We start from the raw sequence: 26001 nt of genomic DNA on the forward strand, positions 1-26001 counted from the left end.
AGAAGGGCAAGACATTTTAAAAATATGAATTTTATTCCCATAGCAGTACATCGGAAAACTCAAATATAACTCCACAACTCTTTCAAGAGTTTCCTTTTTGTTTTCCGATGGTAAAGAGAGAGAGAGAAAATAAGCTGTCATTATCAGAATGATCAAACGCAGAGAGGAGAGAGGCAGAGGTAAGTAAAACACCAATTACAGTGCTGCCAATCTGTGTGAGTTGGGCCCCTTCCAAACAACAGTGCAAATGGATCTGAGGACACGGGGAAGAGGACGGAGGGGGTAGGGAAGAGAGAGCTGCCAAAATACAAGCCGGGGAGGCGGGAGGCGGTTAGAAATCGCCCCCTGGTGCTCTGGCAACAGTTCAATCGGGCAGAGCCCTGTACATTCCCATGCACCAATTCCATTGTGTGTGTTCACTTGCGGATTTGGCTTCTGGCTTACTCTCTTTGTTTGGGTAGCTAGGCATGAAAAAGAATCATCCGCAACTAGAGCTCAACTTAATTCCCAATTCCTCTCTGGAAACTATCTGTTGGCATCGTGAAATGTTCTGTGTAAAAGGCCACGCTTCGGCTGGTCAAAAGAGGAATTTCAGACCCTCCATCAGGGTCTTTGTGGATAAAGGTAATTCTTGGGGGTTGACAGAGGAGTCTGTACCTCTGGAATAAACTGTGTTGCCCCAGCACCTCACTGTTCTTGCCAATGACAAACAGGAACCCCTGACAATTTTTCCTCTCTCCTGGCAAATGGGATGATGGCACAGCTGTTTTCTCTCTATAAAAAGACAGTCATTCTTCTCTGTCCCTCCAGCTTATAACAAAAGGTCAACTTATGTTAGTGATTGAACTACCATGTAGCATATGAAGAAACACAAAAGAAATTCACCAGGAGAGACTCTTAAGATTTCTAATCATTTTATCCACATCCTAGCACCTAAATCTGAGTGTGATGCTCACCAGGTTTTGAATGAATGTAGGAATAGAAATTTGGATTAAATATTGTATTATCTGCTGTTTTCAGAAATCTTCAGGCAGGGTATTTTTTTCCCCCAAACTTATTTATTCATGGCACCATTTTTCTAAGAACATCCTCTGAACACACTAGATTATCTTTTTTTTTAAGTTTAAACATTTTATTTCTTTATTATTTTTAATTTACATCCAAGTTACTTAGCATATAGTGCAATAACGATTTCAGGAGTAGAATCCAGCGATTCATCCATGCAGGGTAATTTTAACCCCTGCCCTTTTTCCCCTTTGGGTCAGGGAAGCTACCTTATCATATTATAGCTGCTTTGATTTGTATCAAGTCCCTGTCGGGTTCAAGACACATTCAGAATTTCTCTGTGAGACGTGTTAAAAACTGGAAGAAAGATTAAGTGAATGGATTTCTGGTAAACATGAAAGATTATACATGCAAATTTGTCTTTCCCTTCCCAAACTCTTCTAAAATAACAATAAAACATAAGAGCAAAAATAAAATATGAACCCACAAGAGAAGAAAAAAGGAGATGATAGCAGATTGTAAACAGTCACAGTATTTTGGGTATGGAAATCCAAGGAAAGGAAGGAAAGGGGGCACAGGAGGAGGAGTCAACCAGAAGCAAACCAGTTCATGCTCAGAATCCCCAGAGTCATGGGAATTAAGGATGCCAGGGTGCCTCCAACGGCAGACATGCTGAATGGGTTTGAAAACAGGACAATCAATTGCAAGGTAACTAGAAAACTGGGACCTGTGCTCAGGTGATCAATTAAGTTTGTTTCAGTAAATTTGGAATTCATTTAATTAGAGGATAAAGCTAAAGTCATAATTAAATGCTCTACCCCAGAAGTGACAGATATTGCTCTTGCACGTAATATTAGGCCAGAACTCGTCACATAGCTCCACCTAACAACAAAGAAGGCAGAACGTGTCGTTCAACTGTGTGTCTGGAAGGGGAAGAGTGTTAACAGCAGAGCCACACGAATGACTACCCCAGTGCCCAGGAGAAAATTTGTATACATGTTATTCCAGAGATGCAAGAACTAAGAGTCAGCATGGAAAGAAGATGGAGGAAAAACAATTAGACATAGGAGGAGGCCCAAGAAAGCAGGAGTCATGGATGACCAGGAGGAAGGAGAGAGAGTGAAGAAGGAAGCAGGTGGTCAATGCAGAAGTTTCTGATAGAAGATGGACCATGCACAGGAACGCAGACGGATTTAACACAAGAGGCACTTGAAGGCAGCACTCATTCCCTTGACGAATTTCTCAGGGTCACAATTACTGTCCCTCAGCCTAACTCTAACCCCACATCTAACCTTAATTATAATGATGCATACATAAGTCTGCCTTAGCCTGATATCACCGAACATTCTAAATGTCTAATCAATTTGAAACCCCTTCCTCTGATTTCATTCTTAAAGGCAAACTTCTCCTTATGATTCAGCTTTCTTTGAAGGTCTTCCTTCAGTAAGGGAATGTGTTAGTCATAGTAGAGCATTTCAGACCACAGGTCAACTCCATTGCTCAACGGGTAAATTCAAAAACCGGCATTCTGCTTTTATACATCAGTGGGACAAACTTGGTATATATGAATCTCTCACCAGATGGTTCCACCCTTGATATGCAAGTAAATGTATATTTACAAATGTAAATATACAAATGTAAGGCCTATGAGTCTTATGTACAATATCTGAATTTTTCTACAGTGAGCATTAAGAAGGAAAAATCCAGGGGTGCCTGGGTGGCTCTGGTTAAGCCTCCAACTTTGGCTCAGGTCATGATTTCATGGTCCATGTGTTCAAGTCTCATGTTGGGCTCTGTGCTGACAGCTCAGAGCCTGGAGCCTGCTTTGGATTCTGTGTCTCCTTCTCTCTCTCTCTCTCTGCCCCTCCCCACTCATGCTCACTCTCTCTCTCTCTTTCTCTCTCTCTGTCTCTCAAAAATAAACATTAAAAAAAAAAAAAGAATTTAAAGAAGGGAAAATCCAAGGAAACAAACTCCATGGGGTGCCTGGGTGGCTCAGTCAATTAAGCATCTGACTCTTGATTTTGGCTCAGATCATGATCTGAGGTCATATGATCAAGCCCCATGTCAGGCTCTGCACTGTTAGCATGAAGCCTGCTTTGGATTCTCTCTCTCCCTCTCTCTCTGCCCCTCCCCTGCTCACATGCATTCAAACACTTTCTCTCAAAATAAATAAATATTTAAAAAAATAAATAAAACAAACTCCATGTTGAAGGAAGAGGAAGGAGTTAAAAGAATTCAAAGGAGGGCAAAATCAGAATAACAGGGGATTAGGAAGTAACAGAAACAGGGAAAGAGATACCATGAACAGAGGCCGCAATTTCAGAAACCTAAAGAGCTTGGTGGCCTCCTTATTTTTGCTGAATTTAAAATAATTGTTTACTAGGGGCACCTGAGTGGATCAGTTGGTTAAGCATCAGATTTCGACTCAGGTCATGATATCATGGTTCATGAGTTTGAGCCCCACGTTAGGCTCTGTCCTGATAGTTCAGAGCCTGGAGCCTGCTTTGGATTCTGTATCTCCCTCTCTCTCTCTGCCCCTCCCCACTCACACCGTGTCTCTCTCTCAAAAATAAACATTAAAAAAATTTTTTTAAAGAAATAAAACAATTGTTTACTAGGCTAGGAAGTACGCGATTTGGCAAAATCTAAGTTAAGGTATTTGATGGTGGAGTGAAAATACGAAACTGAATATGTACCAGAAGCCAACGAGATACTAGATTTTTCTACTTCTAAAAATAAGTATGCTGGGGTTGTTAAAGAAATTTTAAGACCAGATTATATATTGCATGACAATAATATAATAAATTACAACATTATATTATGATGGAATACAACTCAGTCACCAAAAACAGATTGCTGGAGAGTATTCAATAGCACAGAAAAAAAGATGGCCTCAATATAATGTACCATTGGAAAACAGCAGGGTTTTAAAATGTGTTCACATTCTCCTATGTTTATTGCAGCATTATTTACAATAGTCAAATTATGGGAACAACCCAAGTGTCCAAATTATGGAAACAACCCAAGCACCCATTGATAGATACATAAAGAAGATGTGACACATAGAAATATATATATATGTATATACATATATATATATATATATATATATATATATATATATATAATGGAATATTACTCAGCCATAAAAAGAATGAAATCCTGCCATTTGTAACAAAATGGATGGATCTAAATGGTATAACACTAAGTGAAATAAATCAGAGAAAGACAAATACCATATGATTTTACTCATATGTGGGATTTAAGAAACAAAACAAGGGGGAAAAAAGGAACAAACTAAAAATCAGAATCACTATAGAAAACAGACAGATGGTTACCTGAGGGGAGGCACGTAGAGGAATGGGTGAAATAAGTGATGGGGATTAAGAGTTTATCAAGATGAGCACTGAGTAATGTATAGAATTGTTGAATCACTGTATGTTAACACTGTATGTTAATCACCTGAAACTAATATAACACTGTATGTTAACTACACTGGAATTAAAATAAAATAAATAATAAAATGTGTGTGCATTATTATACCAAGTTTGAAAAATAAAAAAGACTGGAAGATCTCAAAAATGAGGATAGAAGTGGTGGTGTGGTTATGGCTGATTTTTTTTACTCTTTTTACTTCCCTGTGATTTTCAAATTTTTCTATAATGAACTTAGAATTCTTTTAGATATCATAAATTACTTTTATAGAGAAGCGTGTTTCCATTAGCAACTCTGTTTTTCAATTATTTTTGTTACTTATATTGGAATTAAAAACTCGTTACATATATTAAATGTAACATTTTTAAATGCTCGGGGTATATATGTTCCCGACTGCTTTTAAAATGAAATTGGAATTAGATGGAATAAGAGAATTGAGACTGGAAAAGCTCTCTGAGGGTGATGGCAAAGGCGTGAAACGCCCTATTTCACATATTGCAAAATACTCACCATACAAATGGTAATCTCGTGGACGTATTTTGCAGAATGCAATACAAATAAATTAAAACCTGACTTTAGATTCTCTCGTAGATTTTAATATACATGCAAAAAGTTTCCAAGTTTCAAATTGAGCTAAAAGTTTCTTTTTACATTATATGAAAATGAAATAGGCAAATCGATATTGAATAAGATCATGGAGGAAATAGTCTACCTGCCTAAGAGAGTATGCTATTGTCAAATACTGGAAGCATCCTTCATAGACTTACAGTACATGTGTCAATTAACAATTAATAGTCTAAGTACAGTTCTAAGCTCCATTTAATGATAGACAAGAAATGGAAAGAGACTCCCCCCATCTGATGGATTCTACTTTCTCTGCAATGACTCAGGCAAGATCATCTGAGAGTGAGGGGCCAGTGTGAAGTTCCGATGTCAAGGAAGGTGGAGAAGCATAAGGTGACTTTGCAGAGAATAGGACAGTATGTCTACCAGAAAAACGTTACATTGCCATGGCTTGAAGGTTGACTGTGGACTCACATTATTTTCAGTGATACAAACTGAGTGGTCTCACTGAGCAAGCTGGACACATAGGATGCAAAGAGAAACAATTTTATTCTTCACCCCCAACTGCCTGTTTGAATCCTCTTGGGTCTACTCTTTCCAACCCTTCAGATGAGACATTAGAAAGTCTTTTTTTTTTTAATTTTTTAAGTTTATATATTTATTTTGAGAGAGAGAGAGAGAGCAGGGCAAGGGCAAAGAGAGAGATGGACAGAGAACCCCAAGCAGGCTCTGTGCCACCAGCTCTGTGCTGGTGCCACAGAGGGCTCAAACTCATGAACCATGAGAACCATGACCTGAGCCGAAATCCAGAGTCAGACCCTTAACTGACTAAGCCACCTAGACACCCCTAGGAAGGTCTTCTGACTGTGATCATTTCAGATAACAAAATGTCCTCTGGTCATTTCATCCCCAAATCGCAACCTCAATGTATAAATTAACATGCGTGATAAAACTCCAAACTTCATTGCAAGCTCGGATATGCTTTAGACCAAAGGGCCTGCAGTGGGGACTGGGATATTCATCTCTATTTCCCCGTTAGTGCTACTTCTCCCTGACCCCCCACTCTGTTCCTCCACCATTTGACTACTACTGGGCCGTCCAGGGTGGGAGCAGAGACAACAGAAAGGTAGAAGGGGGGAAGGCCTTATTTGATGGACACAGATACAAGCTGGTGTAGTTTCCCTCTGGCTCTGACTGTTGTATCCAGATAACTAATTTATTCTTTCACCGGAGCATCCGCAGCCTCCTCAGAAGCTCCTGTGCTGCACCCTTCCAACCAGAATTCCTTGGTCTCAGATGGTGCCTCTCCTCTAGGCCACCTACAATTCCCTTCTGCTTCTCTTTCCAGTGGAACCCCTGACCTCTTTTTACTGAGGACACCTCACTGACCGCAGGAAGCCCTCTGGATCAAGATTCCTTTCTAAACAAACCACGCTCACATTCCCACCATCAGTTTCACATTTGGTCCCTGCAAAAAGGCAGCTTTGGCCTGGCATAGGCCAGAATGTGGTTATTTCCCAAATGCAGCCCTCTGCTGTGCTGACACACACTTTAGCCAGCCTCTCATTAAAGACTTTTTTCCCTAGGCATGAGTCTAATGTCTGTCTGTACCCCCCCAAGCTTCAAAATATACCTATCAACGATGATTATGAAGCTCCCTCATGGCTAGGGGGGTAAGTATGAGGGAGTTTCGGATAGGAAAAACTCACAGCTCAAGGTCAGTGAAAAACAAAGATCATAAAACCTGTTTTCATCCATCTTCTTTAGGAGTCACGCACAGGGAGGGGCCAGTAATTTGCTTTGGAATGCGATAGCATTTGGCATCCTTGGTCCTGGGGCCTCAGTGAAAACTGGAACAGAGGGCTCTATGTTAACTTTATCTTCCCTCTGTGCAATGTTTCTAATATTACTCAGCCTCCCAGTTGAAGAGCAAGATGGCTGGTTTCGAATTATGTCAAACAGGAATGATGAAAATAGAGTGGCAAGGGGACTTGGGCCCTGGCAAGGGTGATTGAATTGAGGCACCCTGGAATAAAAGCTGGATAAGGAAAACAGTAAAGAAGGTCAGTGAACTAAAAGGCTCAGGAGGTTGGAGAGTGTAGAAGGCATGGTTGAGCAAACATTCTGGAAAGATACTTTTAGCAGTTGATTGGCTAAAGGGAATGAAGATGAGAAAGGGTTGAAGAGTTTGGGGTTTGCAGCCTGGCAGACTGGCCAGTGGTTATGGAACTGTTGGCAGGTGTAGAGTATTGCAGAGGTGAGCTGATTTTCAGGGCATAGTGATGAACTCCACCTTGAACAAGCTGAACTTGAGAGGACAATGAGACATCCAAGTGGAAACGTCACGGGAGGGCAGATGCTCAGAACAACAAGGTTCAAGATGTACCTTTCAGAGCCAGGACCAGAGGTATTATTGGGAGCCAGAGGACTCAACGACTTCCCCAAAGGAGAAACTAGAAGGCAGAATGCAAAGGTTGAGGACCACTAGGGAAATGTACCTTGTTAAAAGGAAGGGGTTTAAAGAGGACCTGTTAACAGAGAGGAAACAGAGCTCTCTGTCATCCAAGAGAAAGAGCTGCATGTGAGAGTCAAGCTAATCTGTTCTGAAGAGTACTTCATCCAAAAATACCTCTTCTTCCTCTTCCTTCCTAATTACCTTTATTGCCTGGTTATGCAGCTAAATCTCCTCCTACCTCTCAAGCTTGGTTTCCACATCCATAAAAGGAAGGTAATAATTGTATTTGCCTTTTAGGGCTGCGGTAAGGAGACAGTGAGGCAATGGGTGATATGCCTGGTGCAGAGTACAAACCCAACAAGTGTAAACTATCCTTATTATTGTCATGATTTGTCATATTTGCCTCTCATCAATGGTCACTCTTTTACAAGATAAGTATATCAAACTTATTTCCAGAGGGTTTGTGTTTTGTTTTGTTTTTGATTTTTTGCCTCTCACTTAGCTCTTCCCTCTGATAAAAATGGCACTGGGAAGAGAGACTAATTCAAACGCCGAGACCGCTAATAGTCTGGCACAGTTAAATAAATATGCTGTCATCATAACACTGGTTTGATTTTCAAGTCCAAAGTTCAGAGGTCACTATTTCCTCTTAGGGACTATGCCTGCGGTTTAGAGACATTGCCACCAGCTGATTGATGCTTGCTGAATTACGACACTTGTTTACTGTATTAGTTTTCTATTGTTATCTAACAAATTAAAACAATTTTTTTTTTAAATTTTTAATGTTTTATTTTTAAGACAGAGCATGAGCGGGGTAGGGGCAGAGAGAGAGAGAGGGAGACACAGAATCTGAAGCAGGCTCCAGGCTCTGAGCTGTCAGCACAGAGCCCGATGCGGGGCTCGAACTCACGAACTGTGAGATGATGACCTGAGCCGAAGTCGGACACTCGACTGAGCCACCCAGGCGTCCCCAAATTAAAACAAATTTAATGGCTTACAACAATATCCCTGTACTAGCTCACAGTTCTGTAGGTCTGAAATAAGGGCACAGCATGGTTAGGTTCTCTGCTCAGAGGCTCACAAGGCCAAAGTCAAAGTGTCAGCTACAGTTCTCATCTGGGATTCAGGGTGTTCTTACAGGCTCACTAGTTGCTGGTAGAATTCGGTTATTTGTGGTTATAGGACTGAGGTCCTTGATTTCTCTCTAGTTGGTTGGCTGGGGACGTGTCTCAGTTTCTAGAAGCATATCCTTTCCTTTGGCAGGTCACTACATAGCTGTATGCTTTCTTCCAGGCCAGCAGGAATGTTTCTCTCTCCTAAAGGACTCACCTTGGCACAAAAACAGACACATAGACCAATGGCATAGAATAGAAACCCGAGAACTAGACCCACAAACATATGGCCAACTAATCTTTGACAAAGCAGGAAAGAACATCCAATGGAAAAAAGACAGTCTCTTTAACAAATGGTGCTGGGAGAACTGGACAGCAACATGCAGAAGGTTGAAACTAGACCACTTTCTGACACCATTCACAAAAATAAACTCAAAATGGATAAAGGACCTGAATGTGAGACAGGAAACCATCAAAACCCTAGAGGAGAAGGCAGGAAAAGACCCCTCTGACCTCAGCCGTAGCAATCTCTTACTCGACACATCCCCCAAAGGCAAGGGAATTAAAAGCAAAAGTGAATTACTGGGACCTTATGAAGATTAAAAGCTTCTGCACAGCAAAGGAAACAACCAACAAAACTAAAAGGCAACCAATGGAATGGGAAAAGATATTTGCAAATGACATATCGGACAAAGGGCTAGTATCCAAAATCTATAAAGAGCTCACCAAACTCCACACCCGAAAAACAAATAACCCAGTGAAGAAATGGGCAGAAAACATGAATAGACACTTCTCTAAAGAAGACATCCGGATGGCCAACAGGCACATGAAAAGATGCTCAACGTCGCTCCTTATCAGGGAAATACAAATCAAAACCACACTCAGATATCACCTCACGCCAGTCAGAGTGGCCAAAATGAACAAATCAGGAGACTATAGATGCTGGAGAGGATGTGGAGAAACAGGAACCCTCTTGCACTGTTGGTGGGAATGCAAATTGGTGCAGCCACTCTGGAAAACAGTGTGGAGGTTCCTCAGAAAATTAAAAATAGACATACCCTATGACCCAGCAATAGCACTGCTAGGAATTTACCCAAGGGATACAGGAGTACTGATGCATAGGGGCACTTGTACCCCAATGTTTATAGCAGCACTCTCAACAATAGCCAAATTATGGAAAGAGCCTAAATGGCCATCAACTAATGAATGGATAAAGAAATTGTGGTTTATATACACAATGGAGTACAACGTGGCAATGAGAAAGAACGAAATATGGCCCTTTGTAGCAACGTGGATGGAACTGGAGAGTGTGATGCTAAGTGAAATAAGCCATACAGAGAAAGACAGATACCATATGGTTTCACTCTTATGTGGATCCTGAGAAACTTAACAGAAACCCATGGGGGAGGGGAAGGAAAAAAAAAAAAAAAAGAGGTTAGAGTGGGAGAGAGCCAAAGCATAAGAGACTCTTAAAAACTGAGAACAAACTGAGGGTTGATGGGGGGTGGGAGGGAGGGGAGGGTGGGGGATGGGTATTGAGGAGGGCACCTTTTGGGATGAGCACTGGGTGTTGTATGGAAACCAATTTGACAATAAATTTCATATATTGAAAAAAATATATATAAAAATTAAAATTAAAAACTCAATAAAGAAAAAAATAAAAAAAAAAATAAAGGACTCACCTGATTAGAGCAGGCCCACCCAAATAATCTCCCTTTTGCCATATAACATACCATAATCAATAAATTGATATCACATCATACTCATATGCTCTTCCCGCACTCAAAGAGGAAGAGATTATACAAAGGCAAGGATCGCTGGAGGTGAACTTAGAATTCTACATACCATATTTACCTAGGGAACAACACTTATGTTTCAGGCACTGAACAAAGCATTGTGGGTACAAGGATAGATTAGATACTGCCTCTGAGTTGCTCATGCTCTAGCCCCACACTATCCAATACAGGAGCCCCTAGCCACATGTGGCTATTGAGCACTGAAAATGTGGCTAATCCAAATTATGAAGTGTCGTAGGTGTAAAATGCACACTGGATTTCAAAGAATTAGTACCCCCCAAAATTGTGAAATATCTCATTAATACTCATATATTAATTACATATCAAAGTGATAATATTCAGGATATCTTGGTTTCAATGAACTACATTATTGAAATTAATTCCATCTTTTCTTATTCACTATATTTTAGTGTCTACTTAAAAAAAAGTAACAAATGTAGCTCCCACTATTGGGCAGTTCTGGTCTAGACCAGGAAAAAAAAACAACAACAAAAAAAACCAAAAAAAACCCCAAGCACTTCCACCCATACCAGATGTCATGACAGGAGAAGCCAGTGGTGTTCTGGGTACAAAGGAGAGGTCAGCTTTGGGAATGACAGTGTGAACAGGAAAGGCTTTGACTGTGTGGTTTCCCATTCACAGCTGTAGACGAGGGAGAGTGTGCTTTTGCCCCAATCCCTTCCCAATATGTGGAAATTCTTTACATCGAGCTGCAAAGCAACTACTGCTAGTGACTTGTTTATTTTATTTATTTATTTATTTATTTATTTATTTATTTATTTATTTATTTAATTTTACTTTTTTATTTTAGAAGACACAATTCAGAGTACGATTCTGAAACAAATACAAATGCCCAAATCTAAGCTAACGCTTTCCTAACAAACCTTTAACTGTTCTCCATCCACCTGGACCTTCTCCTTCTTTCACTTGGACCCCCACAGACAGAGCAACTCTCCCTCTGAGCTACTTTGTAGGGTCCGAAACTTCAAGGCTGTCATTGAGAGCAGCCGGTCTTCAAAAGTCCTCCCAGGCAGTGTTTCTCTGGTCTTTGATCTCACCAATAGAGGGCAGCTATTACCAGCTTAATTAGAGAGTAGTTAATACCTTCTTGGCCCTCCCAATTAGTTCAAAGAGCTCTCTTTGGCTTCCTTGACTTTTGACAAATCACTAAAAGAAATGTTGAAATGTGATCTGTAAAAATTTTTTTTCTGTAATGGCTTCTTTTTCCAGTGGGAGATTCCCTTTCAGTAATCATTTTAGACTAGATCCCACTTCTCAAAAAGACCCATGTAAATAATGTTTACTTTTGAGACAAGTAGTTTTATGTGTAAATAGTTAATACCTGTTATGAATATGCTAGGCATTAGATGTTGTGCTAAGCATTTATATCATCTCATTTAATCTTTACAAAGGTTAAATCAAAAAGGTAATAATAGTAACAATTACTGAGGGCTTGCTACGTCCTAGGTACTTTTCTAATCTTTATTTGTGATGAAGTTAATTTCAGGATTAAGTGAAATAAAATATGGTAAGTGCTAAGAACAATGCCTGGCGCTGGGAGATGTGCTGAGTAAATGTTAACTAATTTTTAATCCTCACAGAGATCCTGTCTCTTAAGTATTATTCTTATTATTTCTATTTTACAGAGAAATAAACTGAAGCTTGAAGGGCTTAAATTTGCTGCTTTAGATCAGTTGTTAAACTTTAGTGGGCACCAGAATCAACTGGAGGGCTAATTAAAACAGATTGCTGAGGTCCACCCTTGAATTTCTGCTTTAGGGGCTCTGGGGTGGGAGCCAGGAATGTGCATTTCCAACAAGTTCCCCAGTGATGCCACGACACTGCTCAGGGACTGCCTTGCTCTGGATCATAGAGTTCAGAAAGACTTCACTCCAGCCATTCATGCTCTTTACCACAACTGAACACTCCCTCTTTGTCATCTTATATTAATGGAGCTTAAAGTATCTACAAATCAAGCTGATATCAGAACTTAGACAACTTCAAACAAATTATAAAATTATACCCTTTAAAAATTTTATAATCTAACAACTGATCAAAGGCAAGAAATTTAAGCCATCCAACAGTATAAAATGGTTGACTCACACTACATATTGAGAAATCCTGACCTAAACAGGGCATCAACTCCCTTTCTAAGAAGCATGCCATTCATAAATCCTCATGAGGAAGGGTCTTTTGCTCACTTCCAGCCACCACATATGCTGGCAAAGATGAGTAATATCTTTTCTAAATATACACAGAGACCTTCCCAGGCAAATTATGGCTTCTTACAGTGGAGGAATACACAACACCTTCACATTCAGGGTTTTCTCCAGGGAGGAAAAGATGGCGATGGGATTGAGAAGAATTCACAAAGGGTTTAGTCAGAATACCAATGTTTCTGTTCTTTAAGAAAAAAAAGTAAAACAATTCTGGTAAAATGTTGAGGTTAAAGCTGGTTGATAAGTACACAGATGCTTATTGCATTATTCTCCACATTTTTCAGAATCTTTGGACTATTTTCTAAATACATATTTTGAAAGGCCCTACGCTACTTTCTAGTTAGTAGGGAAAGCACACACAGGAAAACCAGACACAGCCCCACCTCCCAGGATGACCACTGCCCCGTGAAGAAGGTGGTCCTGAATCAAACAATCATAGTGGGTACAGAGGTACAGACAGGGCTGTTATGCAAGACTAAGGTTCAAAGTATGAGGAAGGCTTTCAACTCTCATACTTGACCTAGACATAGAGTCCAGGAATGCTACTCTGAGGAAGTGGAAATTCAGCTCTGTGCTGAAGGACATGGAGGTGTTACCTAGGAGCAGGTGGGTTGCAGCTCGGAGAAAACTGTGTGGGGAAGGAGCAAGGAGTTTTCAAAGAAATGAAGGCACGTCTGCGGGTCTGCAGAAAGGTGAGCATGCAAAAAGGATGACATGAGATGAAGCTCCAAACATGGACGAAGGCCAGACTATATTGAGGACTTCAGATTTGATCAGTGCGTTGTCAGAATGTGACGATGGTCATTTGGAAATAGGCTGAAACTGTAAATATTAGAGCCTTGGCTATTAAGCATCTGTAGTGTAACAAGTGGTATACTGGCGAACTGGCTCTCCCAGTTAAAAAAAAAAGTCCCGGTTGGAGTGTTTGCCAATTTCTGTGGTGTAGATACTCCCACCACGCCTGATTTCAAGCCATCCACATGATGTTACAGAACACGGAGTTGGGAAGAGATGTGTAGACAGGCTCTCATGAGCTGATACAAGCCATTGTATTATACCTCAGTTCTAGACAAACTAAATAGAAATGATACTGTGTACTTTGGTATTAGTGAGAAGCAAGCCGGTGCTGGTGGCAGACAGAATGCAACCCATTTTTTCACAGAGAATATAAAACGTTCTCTTTATTTTATGAAGGAAGTCACCAGACAAGTTTTGGACTTTGCCATTTGATGTAATCAAATCAGAACAAACTATGATTTCAATCTAACCTTGAGTTTATAAGCATCATTCATCCTTTGTTCCCTTATGTGTAAAATGAAGAATCCCTTGAAGGGATAGAATCTTTATTTTATGAAATGAGGTCTTTTATAATCAAGATCTAATTTATGCTCATTAAGGGTTATAGCTTTCTTGTTTCATTGTCAGGGTATAGGGGAAGAAAAAATTAGCCATCTGCTTGCTAGTGGTTGCTGACTCATAAAATGAAATAGCCCCTCTTCTCTGTATGTCAGAGAATCACCACTGAGGCTGGTTAAGTGATTTCACTTTGCACTTTCAACACCTAGTCCTTAGCCTACTAAGAGGAGGCATCTAATAGATCAAATACCTATATAACTAAACAAGCATTCTTTTTTTTTAAGTTTTATTTATTTATTTTGAGAGAGAGAGAGAGAGAGAGAGAGAGAGAGAGAGAAAGCCCGAATAGGGCAGGGCAGAGAGAGAGGGACAGAGAGAATCCAAAGCAGGCCCTTTGCCATCAGTACAGATCCTGATGCAGGGATAGATCCCATGAACTGTGAGATCATGACCTGAGCCAAGATCTAGTTGGACGCTTAACTGACTGAACCACCCAGACCACCCCTGTAAGCATTCTTTATATCTATAATATATTCCACCAGAACATGGGATTCATTCTACAATTAAAATTTTAGACACCTGATTTTCTAGAGCCACTCTAGGTGATGGCCTACTGTGTATGAGGTCCTTGGATGCGCCTGACTTTCTGAAGAAGTTTAAAAGAAAAAAAATTCGGTGTTATCTCATGAATCCCAATTTGGTACACCATAGGTGTTTTTCAGTACCTTTTATAAACCAGATTGTATAGAAAGTGAAATTTCCTGATTGTGAAGGTTTTTTTAAAGACTGCTCTGTAAGAGTGGTCTCCTTGACAGAGGATATAAGGCGGAACCCTCCAGTGTCATTGATGAGGCGCTACAATAATTTCCCTTGTAAAATATTCCTATATGATTCATTTATTGCATGAAATAAAAGTGAATGGTAGCACACGCTTGCATGGAATATCATTTGAAATCTCTCCAAGGACCTGTTATTACTTTAAAAACACCCCCATTACAATAATTTATCATGAAATCTTATTCATGTTTGCTTCAAGGGCTGTACTTGGAGCCCCAAAGAGCCACCCAGGGGCATAGGCCATGGACTGGCCATATTGCTCTGGGAGATCTTCTAAATTTTTATTATGGACATGAATTTTCACACATACTCCAAATTAGGGAAAATAGTAGAATGAATTACCATGTACCCATCACCTAGCTTCAATAATTGTCAGTTCACGGCTGATTTTGTTTATCTTTACCCCCATCCCCTTCCCATTCATCCGACCCCACACTGAATTCCTGAGAGCTTTCAAAGGAAGTTAAGAATCTTATCCCGTGGCAATAACAACTACTCACATTCCCTACTGGAGACTAGACTTTCTTGTAACCTCACAGTAAAAGTACAGCTAACCAAAGAAGGAATGAACACATTTTCCAAGGCATTCTATTGACATGCTCAGGGTTTTTCATCAATCTTATGAAAGAGGGTGACATCTTCAGTTCAAATTAAAGTGACTCATCAAGCCAGAGGGTGGGTCACTGAGGACATATGACACCTTCCAGTTTAACCAGCTTTTTGACTATGAACACCTGTATAGTCATCTTGCAATGAACCTCTTCCTGACCCATCTGTAATGAAAGACTCGGTTTACCTGAACCCTACCAGTATAGAAAGAAATGGTTTCAATATTTATTGCAGGAATCCTCAATTTTTGGACAGTTTGAATTTAAATCAAATTCAAAAGCAAGTTCATACCTTTACTTTAGAAGTAAAGAAACCACTGGAAAAAGCACTGGAAGAGAAAGAGAGACTGATTCTTTCAACCAGGAATTCTGTATCTATCAATTTTTCTTCAATAATCAAGCAGGTCTCCATAGATGTATGTATTAGGGTGTTGTTCACAATAGATTGAGTATTAGGAAAACATTGAACACAATTATCCAACAATAGAAGACTGTGTAAATAAATCATGGAACACCCACACAATGGAATATTATGAAGCCTTAAAGAGTGATGGGTAAATATTTGTGATTTTAATAGTAACAAAAATGTTATCTTTAAAAAATAAATTGTAAAAACAAAAGAAATGACAGGACAACCTACAGATGAAAAGACACTTAAGAGACATGTTAACCAACTGCAATATATTGTATCATCTTTATAAATTCAAGTGTGCACACACACACATACACAAAAGTTGAGGAAATTAAACAATGACCATATATTGAATGATACTATGGAAATTTTTATGATGATTTTTTAAATGTGATAATAGTATATTATTACTTATTAAGTTCTGTATTCAGAGATGAAATGTTATATCAATGGTGTTGTAAAGCTATAGATGAAACAAGAGTCACAAAGTTTGAGGGTTCATTATACTCTACTCTCTAGTTATGCACATATTTAAAACTATGCATTATAAAAAATATTTTAAGTTATAAAACAGGATATATTCTGTGATCCTGTGCCTTAGTTTATTTTAGATATCTTTTCTCTTACTCTTCTACACTGAAACATGACTTAGCTTTTTAACACAGACATAACATACTTTTTGGAATAAATAATTTCACAACTTGAACTACTTTGTGTTAGACATTGATCACCCAAAATTTTCTGTTTTCCCACTGTTTCTAATATACCACTGAATATAATTGTTCATAAACTGTTAAAAATAACAATGTAAGATATTATTCTCTCAAACCAAAATTGTTGATATTCTATTAATCTAAAGCCCTTACATCAGTTATGAACTCACTTTTCTCCCGTGGCCTGGGAGCAATTCATGCCTGAAGCAAGCAAAGAGATAAACACAACTCTTTTGAAATCCTGGACTTACAAAGCTAGATCTTAATAAACAAAATAAGGAAGCAATTTCCTAACAGGTGAGTATAGAGAAAAAACAAAAACTTTATATAAATGATTTGGATAGCTTATTATTCTGGGGACAATTTTGCCTACATTAGTAAGAAAATGTGATTTTTCCAGGTACTAGTTTTGCTTTTGCTCTGTTAGGGTGGCTACCTTTACTTTGGATACGGAAAAGTTAAGTCACCAAGAAACTACACTTTCAAAGTCCTACAAGAGGCATTTAAGCCTCAAGTGGGGCTTTTAGAAAGTGACTGTAAGCATACAAAATGGAATTAGGATAAATTAAGTATGAAGTATTTATCAGTATAGAGCCTCTGTTGAATAGCACGTTATGCTACATAACTTGCTCCTACTTTTAAAAACTAAACTACAGCTCCTGTGTGCAGGGAAGAAAGCAGTTTGGAAATTGGATTTTTATGATTCTGCTTGTGTCCCCCAAGGCTCCACATTCTTTAGCTGACTAGGAAATTCTGCTTTGCTTCTAGTGTTGATCTCTCCTCCCTGGCTCTCTCAACTACAGGCCCTGAACCCAATTTTAGGTAATTAAATTGTGTCTCACTCAAGCTCCTGAACCCGGGAACATCTTCTGTCCAGAGTACATCTTCACATCACCAGAGAGTGGGGTCTGCAATGGGCCTTACTGCCCTGTCCTATTGCCACATGGGTGCAGGGAGCAGGTGGATTGTCCCCTGACCCCTTCTCCACTAGCATTTCAGGTCATGTGTTTTGGTCTCCAGATTGTTCCTGGGTCAACACCCAGAGAGAAGCCCTAAGTCTCAACCTTCTGACTATTCTTCTAGTAACTGCAGCCTGAGGGCTGGCTCCCTGCATAAGGGACCACCTGGAGCCACACTGCCCCCTGGTGGATGCTGTTCTCCTTAGGTGGGGGCTGAACATAATTCGGATTATGGGATATCCCTCAGTGGTGGGCTGACTGATAAGTTTTCAGGCATTTTACAAGTTGGACTGTTAAACACAGCCATTATTAAAATTTAAATTATATAAACATACAATTAATTTACATTAAAAGCAAAGGTCATAAATACACAAACTCATCACTTCTCAATAATCTTACTACATTTTACTATTGCCTGTGCTTGTGAGTTATTTACATCTTTTGTTATCTGGATGGTGGAAATTACTCCACTTATCAAATCATGGTTGAACTGTAACTACAGGTTGGCTATGGATACAAGAGTTCAGCAACAATCAGTGAAAACATTTAGTGAGAATCAATTGGCTATATGGAATTTAAAGGAGATTGTATGTTTTATTATTACTTATAAATTGTGTGCTACACAACCTTTGTATCAGTAAAATTTATAAATGGATATCATTTTGTTTTTTCCCCAGAGAGCTAATTGTTAACCATTTTGAAGCATACTGCAGTAGCCTTTCCTCCCACTCAGGGCCAGTTCTATGGACTGATTAAATGCTGCCAGTTCTGTTACCTCCCATTACTAACTATGATCCAATAGAAGGTGGGACTCTCACAGCCAACCCTCTCTTGTTTTATCTTGTCCAGGTTGAAGGACATCCACTGGCATAACACACCCGGCCTCTTCGGTTCCTTTACACATTGTCCCCACTCCCACCCTGGGAGGTGAACTGACTTAGCCTGCTTGGTGAGTTTAGAAGGAGAAAGAAGTCACACGTGGCCTAGCTCTTGCTTCTGTTCCTTTTCTTAGGGAATATCCACAGAAGGCATCTTTCTGCACAAGGGGAAGACTGCCATGTTCTGGTGTGGCCTCAGGGTGATGAGTAAGTTGGTCAACTGCTGGAGTTTGGTGTGAGAATCCCACCTGCTCACAGATAGAAGCTCAGCTCTATAAAGCGGCATTGATCAGTAATGAGGGCCATAAATTGACCTCCACTGATGACTCCCTTGTCATATTTCTCCTGGTTCAAAAATTGAATGGGGGTCCTTTCCCATCAGCTTTTGCTCCTGGAGTCCCAGAATGCCTCATGGCTGTGCCCATGTGTATTGGTATGCATAAGCCTTTTCTAAGATTTGAAAACTTGAATGGCAAATTTATTTGATTCCAATTCCTTTTATTACCAACATGTGTATGTGATAATAATAATGCTGACACACAATTGGGCACCTTTTACATGCCAGATATTGTGAGTACAAAGATAGACCCGGAAGAACAAGTCTTTTACTGACCTAGAGTGTTTAAGTAACTTTCTCCCAAGGTCACAAAGTGACCAAGCTGGTTGTCTGATTGCAAAGCCCTTGCTCCTTCCATGATACTTTGTCTTCCTTTTCTCTCTCTCTCGTTCTCTCCTTTACCCATCCTTCTACTACCTTCCCTCATTTCCACATTTTCTAGTCCTTTGACACAGAAAACTAAGACGGCATTTGAAACCTCAGATTGCAGTATTTGTGTGTATATGTATGTATGTATGTATGTGTGTGTGTGTGTGTATATACACATATATGTATATGTATGTATGTAAAATCCTAGAAAATCTTACCCCAACAGCTGGCCTCAAGAACTTTGGCAGCAAGCAGAAGGAAAATTGTGGCTGTCTTTTTAGTATCCTCCTCAGGTTTCTGATGAGGAATGTCCAGCATCTATTCAAGGTCCTGGGGGAATAAGTCACAAAGAAAATCGTGTGTGAGAGAGACCATAAGACTTCATCAAGCTGGGGTCTGTCCAGGCTTGACCTGGGGTGGGCTCTATGTGGAAAATGTAGCCTTTCCTTAAATGGAGTGTTTGCTGTTACTTCCAAATTAAGGTTTCTTTCCCTGGAGTCAATAGTTGTGTAATAGGTTCAGGGATTGAGCAAACAGTTTAAAAATTACTTGAGGAATGATTGAGAAAAGCGGGGGAATACACACACACACACACACACACACACACACACACACACACATTCTCAATGGCGGTAATATCACCCTCAAGAGGGTGAAAATTGGTTCTTGGGGGTTCTCTTTAAATATAAATCACAGAAAATACCTATCTACATGCAGTACCTAACAAATACACAGTACATCTATGGTATTAACGTGTCATAGAAGGGATATCAAGAAAAACATGTCTAAAAAGTCTCCTTAGGGGAGCGACAATTTTTTTAATGGCTGAAAAGCACTGATGTATATAGAGCCTAGCAGAGTATGTGACGCAAGGTAGATATTCAATACGTGTGAATTGTAGTTGTTACTATCATGGTTTGTTGTTACTATGATTGTCCTACAAACTCACTAGAGAACTATGCTGTCCCATCATGGTCAAGGTGGAGAGGGGTATGTACTGTGGCAAGATCCCAGATGAAGTTAGCTTAGGGTGGATCCTGAATAAGCTAGAGGTCCAGGGTTCTAGAAAATAAGCAGATTTTTGCACACCACTAGAGGACCTCTGGATGCCCCAAAACATCTGTTGAAGTGTTCAAATCCAAAGAACAAGGCACGGTGCAGATGACTGTAGGAAGTGTACAGGCTATCACAATGCCCATTTAATCTTCTGGGGAAAGGAAATGCTCCCAAATTCCAATTCTTCCTGGCCACGTACTCCACCACCAAGTTTTGTGCACTTGCCTTGTTGCTTCTTACAGAGGATCTGGCTTCCAGGAGCCATTCAATAAATGAGTTAATATAGGGCTGGGGCAAATGTTGAGCAGCTTGTCATGCATGCTCCATGTGCTCTGCATGATGGAGGAAAACTAAATAATGCAACGATTATTCTTAAAACCTATGTCTATGTTACTTTTAGCTTAAAAAGTGGCTTCCTACATAGTGTCTTATTAAACAACACAACTCTGTTGGGTCAGTAATCTATCCCCACTTGAAGGATAAAGAAGCTCAGGCTTGTAGAGGTCCCTTATTTGTCTTCTTTAGCTACCAAGAAACAAGTAACAGCAAGGTTCTTTTCTACTATACTACACCACTTCTAATAATCCTTTCCTACAGAGGAAGAGGACACATGAAATGGTAAAGCTATGGAGGAAAAGTCAAGCACTGGGACTTGGAGACCTCCTTATAAGGAATATGGTAATGTCTGTGAATTGACCCAATCAAGTCATGGAAGACAGGGTGTTATCTTCATGGAGTATAAATCTGGCCCGTGGCGGAGCCTCCTGAGGCTGGTCAAAGTCATCAACTGCCAAGTTACAGGGAAATGAAAGCCCATCAAAATAGAGTATGGAAGCATCTCAAGATGATGTGAAATTTGGGATATAAAAGACTTAGGCACAAATGTTTAGAACAAAAATATGACATGAAAAGTAAATGACTAGGTACACACTTGGCACAAATTTGTATTTCAGGGCAATAGCTTCAAATGTAGGAATGATGGATATTTGACTAAGAATGAAGAGAATTTTTCAAAGACTGAAAAGAATGTGTTTAGTCAGATACCAATTCATCTGGCCAAAAGGGCTGTAAATGGAAAACAGATGGGAAGGGAGAAAAAAACACCTAGATAAAACTGAAATGTGTTTCCATGAATGACATTAAGGAGGGCTGGGAAGAATTTCAACAGTGAGGGAGGTGTCGAGTGATTCAATACGAAAACAATCAGGAAGGACATCAGAAACAAAATGTAGGTAGCAGATGTCCAGATATCATGCACAGAACATACATAAGCAAACAGCAACTTTGATATTAAGGCCCAGGGCAACCAACAAGACCTCACAGATACCACTGAGAGTTGGCGAGATGGAACAGATCCATGGGAACACAGTGATAGAAGGGTGTGCTGAGCACAAAGACCTGTTGGAAGTAGATGGGGCAGCACTGTAGGCTGTGACAACAATAGATTCAGAGGACTCCCTGAACACTTGGATGAAGATGAAAGAAGAGAGGGACAGAAGTGACATTTTCATGGAAGCAGAGCTGAGCCACATGGAGGAAATCCACAAAACTGGCAGAGCACACACAGTGGAGATAACATTTGGACCCTTGATTCAGATAAAAGCAGTTTTTCACTTTCCTTCCTACAATTTCATGTTCTACAGGGTATAGGAAGGAATAGAAATAATTGTGCTCTGATTCCAACCAATGGGAAGAAGCCATTCATCGGAATGGAAGGGATGGGAACCTGGAAAAATGTGGCCACATCATCTTCAAAGTGGGGCAAGACTGAGCTGGATAAAATGTGTACAGAGGATTTTAGGAAGCTAGACTTGAACACTTTTTTTTTTTTTTTAATATAGGCATAATTCCACAAGTTTTCAAAAGAAGACAAAACCAGGAAGTGCTCAGAAACATGACTCTGGGCAATTCCAATGAGGAGAAAAAAGGTGGGGAGATTCTTAAAAAAAAAAATCAAAGTGATGGCATAGAACTCTTTAAGCTACGATACAGATTAAATATTTAGAAACATGGAGGCAAATGGTAACACTACAAGACTGACCTGGAACCACACAAATAGCAGGAATGTTAAAATCCTAAAAGAATCAAAGCACAAAGCATGCAAAAATGGTAACGACCAGAGAAACCAGAGAATAGTGTTATGGGACCAAAGGAATTATGATGAGGGATGGCAGAAAGGTTGTATTGTTTCTCAAATGATGTTACGTTCGTTTAGGCTCTGATTAGCACTGTGGTTTGAGGCTGAAAACACAAGTGTATGAGTATGGTGAAATCCAAGTCTGGGGAAAATGTTACTGATCCCTTTGGGAATCTAATCTGAGACCAGACGTGGTGGTCCACAGTCTATGGATCAAGTGGCATACATTTGCCCGTCTGCAAACTTTCTTCTTACTATTACTAACGGTATTTCAACAAGTTGATCTTCAAATTATTGTAGAAGCTACAAGGTATCATTCTTTTTGGTCAGAAGAATTTCCTCCAGTTGCATTCTCTCTTTTACTATCAGAGTTTTAAAACTGGATAGATCGAGGGGCCCCTGGGTGGCTCAGTTGGTTAAGTGTCCAACTCTTGATTATGGTTCAGGTCATGATTTCACCACTGTGAGCTTGAGCCCTGAGTTGGGCTTCCTGCTGGGTGCAGAGCCTGCTTAAGATTCTCTCTCCCTCTCCCCCTGCCACTGTAAGTAAGTAAGTTATGTAAGTAAATTAATTAATAAAACCAGAAACATCTAATTGAAGGCGCAACACTAACTAGCTACAGAAGGATAGTCCTCAGCAGGATCCTGTTTATTTCTGTAGGCCAAGGAATCTTAATTAAGGTACTCCACCTTTATCAATGAAAACTGAAATATGTTGGAGTTTCTTAAAATTTGCCTAGAGTGGTTTCTCTTGAAAGGACTTGCAAGAATGAGTGTCATCTTTTATAATAACTATGGAGTTAGCTCATAATCGATACACCATTTCTTTAAGCTTATTTATTTTGAGCGAGAGAGCATACACACAAGTGGGGGAAGGGGCAGAAAGAAAGGGAGAGAGGGAATCCCAAGCAGGCTCCAAACTGTCAGCATGGAGCCCAACATGGGGTTCAATCTCACAAACCGTGAGACCATGACCTGAGCTGAAATCGAGTCAGGCGCTTAACCAACTGGCACCCCTCAATACACCATTTTATGAAGTTCAAGAAGAGGCAAAACTGATCTGTGAGGATATAAATTGTAATAGTGGTTGCCAAGATAGATGGAGCAAGGATAAGATGGAAAGGGACCCTAGTGAACTTGCTAGGATGATGGCATATTCTATTTTTCAACTGGAATGTTGATTACATGGATATATACATTTGTCAAAACTCATCAAACTGTCACTGTATGTAATTACCCCTGTATAGAATACATAAAAAGAATGTAATAAATCTGGGTAGTGAGATGAAGAGAAAAAAGAATGATTTTTCTATGATAACTTGACAGTAATTAAATGAAGTTAACATGGTCAAGGAATCAGAGAAAACTAGAGGCTCAGAACTTAAAATTTAGCAGTGCTCTTGAAGTGGACTTAGGGAAAAGCAAGTTTCACCAATGCCCGTGAGTTGTTAATTTCCCATTGGCAAAGTTTTCCAGATTGTGAAGAAATGGCATCACTACCTTTTGTCCAAGTACCAGTGGTTTACAAACTTCCATGCACAAAAATATCACTGTGGGTGCTTGTTAAAAACGAAGTTTCTGGAGTGCCTGGGTGGCTCAGTAGGTTACGCGTTCGACTTCAGCTCAGGTCATGATCTCATGGTTCATGAGTCTGAGCCCCATGTTGGGCTCTGTGCTGACAGCTAAGGAGCCTGCTTTGGACTCCTGTCTCTCTCTCTCTCTCTCTCTCTCTCTCTCTCTCTCTCTCTCACACACACACACACACACACACACACACACACACACACACAAATAAACATTACAAAAAATTTTTTAAAAATGTAGTTTCTGGGTCCATACCTGGAAATTATGGCAAGGTAAATCTACGTTACTGCCTAGGAACCTGCATTTAATAAATACCCTTGGTAAGGTTTTTCTTAATGTTTATTTATTTTTGAGGGAGGGAGGAGCAGAGAGGGATACACAGAATCCAAAACACTCTCCAGGTTCTGAGCTGTCAGCACAGAGCCCGACGTGGGGCTCAAACCTGAGTCGATCATGACCTGACTCAAAGTCAGACACTCAACCGACTGAGCCACCTAGGCACCTGCCCTTGATGAATCTGAGCAGGAACTACTCATGGACCTACACTTTGAGAAACACTTCATTTGATAATCAAATCATAAAACTGGCTACTACTTCCTCTAACTTCAGGCTCTCCAGGCAACATTCTGATAATAAGGCATTTTTCCATGCCTTCACAGAAAAAAATATGTTGCTTCACAGAAAACATGTATTCCAGCTCGTGTGACAGCACTCTTTCTCATTCTAAATAATAAATAGGCATTGGTTTTGTAGTTACAGTTTGGTGACCTTGGTAAATATTGACTTGCCCCTTATAAATGGATGTGCTTACCACGTGATACGGAAAAATTGTGCTTCTTGAATTGTGAGAAACAGAAATGTGATGTGTGCCAAATTTACTGAGATAAAGGGTATTTCCAAAAGTTCCTGTTTAAAGAATATCTATGCCTGACATCATTATGGCCGTTACGTTCTCTCTTTTTTTCTAATTAATAAACTTTATTCTTTTAGAGCAGTTTTAGGCACACAGCAAAATGAAGTAGGAAGTACAGAGAGTTCCCATATATCCCCTATCCTCCCCACCAACACAACGTTCCCACTATGGACATTCTGTACCTCGGCTGTATATTTGTTATGTTCAATGATGCTACACTGACACGTCGTTATTACTCAAAGTTCATAGCATAAGTCAGGGTTCACTCTGTGTCGTACATTTTAAGGGTTCTGACAAATGTTATGTTCTTTTAAATAATTAAACTTAACAATAAGCATCTGTAAATTAATTTTTCATTCTAAACCTAATTCGATGGATTTTTCAATGATTTGTGTTGTGGTTTTCTGAGTCTAAATAAGTGTTCATTACTGACATTTTGGAAAGTGGGAACATATAAAAAAATTACCAGTTATTCTACCACTCTGGGCTCACCACTGTGAGTATTCGAATTTTTTTCTTCAAGTCATTATTCTATCTTTATGTACACGTATTTTTTACTTTTTTTAAAAATTTTTTAAAATTTTATTTATTTTGAGAGAGACAAGTCAGTGCGAGCTGGGAAGGGGCAGAGAGAGGGACAGAGAGGGAATCCCAAGCAGGCTCTGCACTGTCAGCACAGAGCCCAACGTGGAGCTCAAACTCATGAACCGCGAGATCATGACCTGAGCTGAAACCAAGAGTCAGACGCTTAACCGACAGAGCCATCCAGGTGCCCCTATGTACGTGTATTTATCATGGTGGTGGTAATGGTTGTTGTTTATTTATTTATAAAACTGGGATTATACTATATAAACATCTCCTAACATTGCATCATTGTATCATATTTTAATATTAACTCTCCTCTTATCTGATTTTCATCTTTCTTTTTGTATTTACCACCACCTTACATATTTGTTTGCCTATTTTTTGTCCCTTCCTGAATGAGTGTTCCAGGATAGTAGTTATTCCATGAGAGAGTTCTGCTCACTATGAAAAGCCAGTATCTGTAATGGTATCTGACACACGTTATTCATATATATTTGCAGAATGAATGAATACATGAATGAGTGGCATTGTATTCTATCAGTAAATATGCTCCAAAATCATGATTTATAATGCTTAAGCAGTCATATACAATGTACCTTGTTGAATGCTCTCCTAGCATTCAACAGTAAGGCCACTTCCACCTTCCCATTTTTATTATTATAATTAAT

At 39.7% G+C, this 26001-nt stretch overlaps 1 long non-coding RNA gene across 2 annotated transcripts in view; it reads right to left on the minus strand.

Moving 5' to 3' along the window:
• LOC109270021 (uncharacterized) overlaps positions 1-26001 on the minus strand; it is a 208303-nt gene that overhangs the window by 169827 nt on the left and 12475 nt on the right. For both annotated transcript variants that reach the window (XR_002081382.2, XR_008424296.1), the window contains exon 2: positions 19277-19388. This is a non-coding gene — a long non-coding RNA (uncharacterized LOC109270021). The remainder of the gene's footprint in view (positions 1-19276; positions 19389-26001) is intronic.

This window comes from Panthera pardus, unplaced genomic scaffold, assembly GCF_024362965.1.
Source record: "Panthera pardus isolate Hobbes unplaced genomic scaffold, ASM2436296v1 HiC_scaffold_20, whole genome shotgun sequence".
NCBI classification, from domain to species: domain Eukaryota; kingdom Metazoa; phylum Chordata; class Mammalia; order Carnivora; family Felidae; genus Panthera; species Panthera pardus.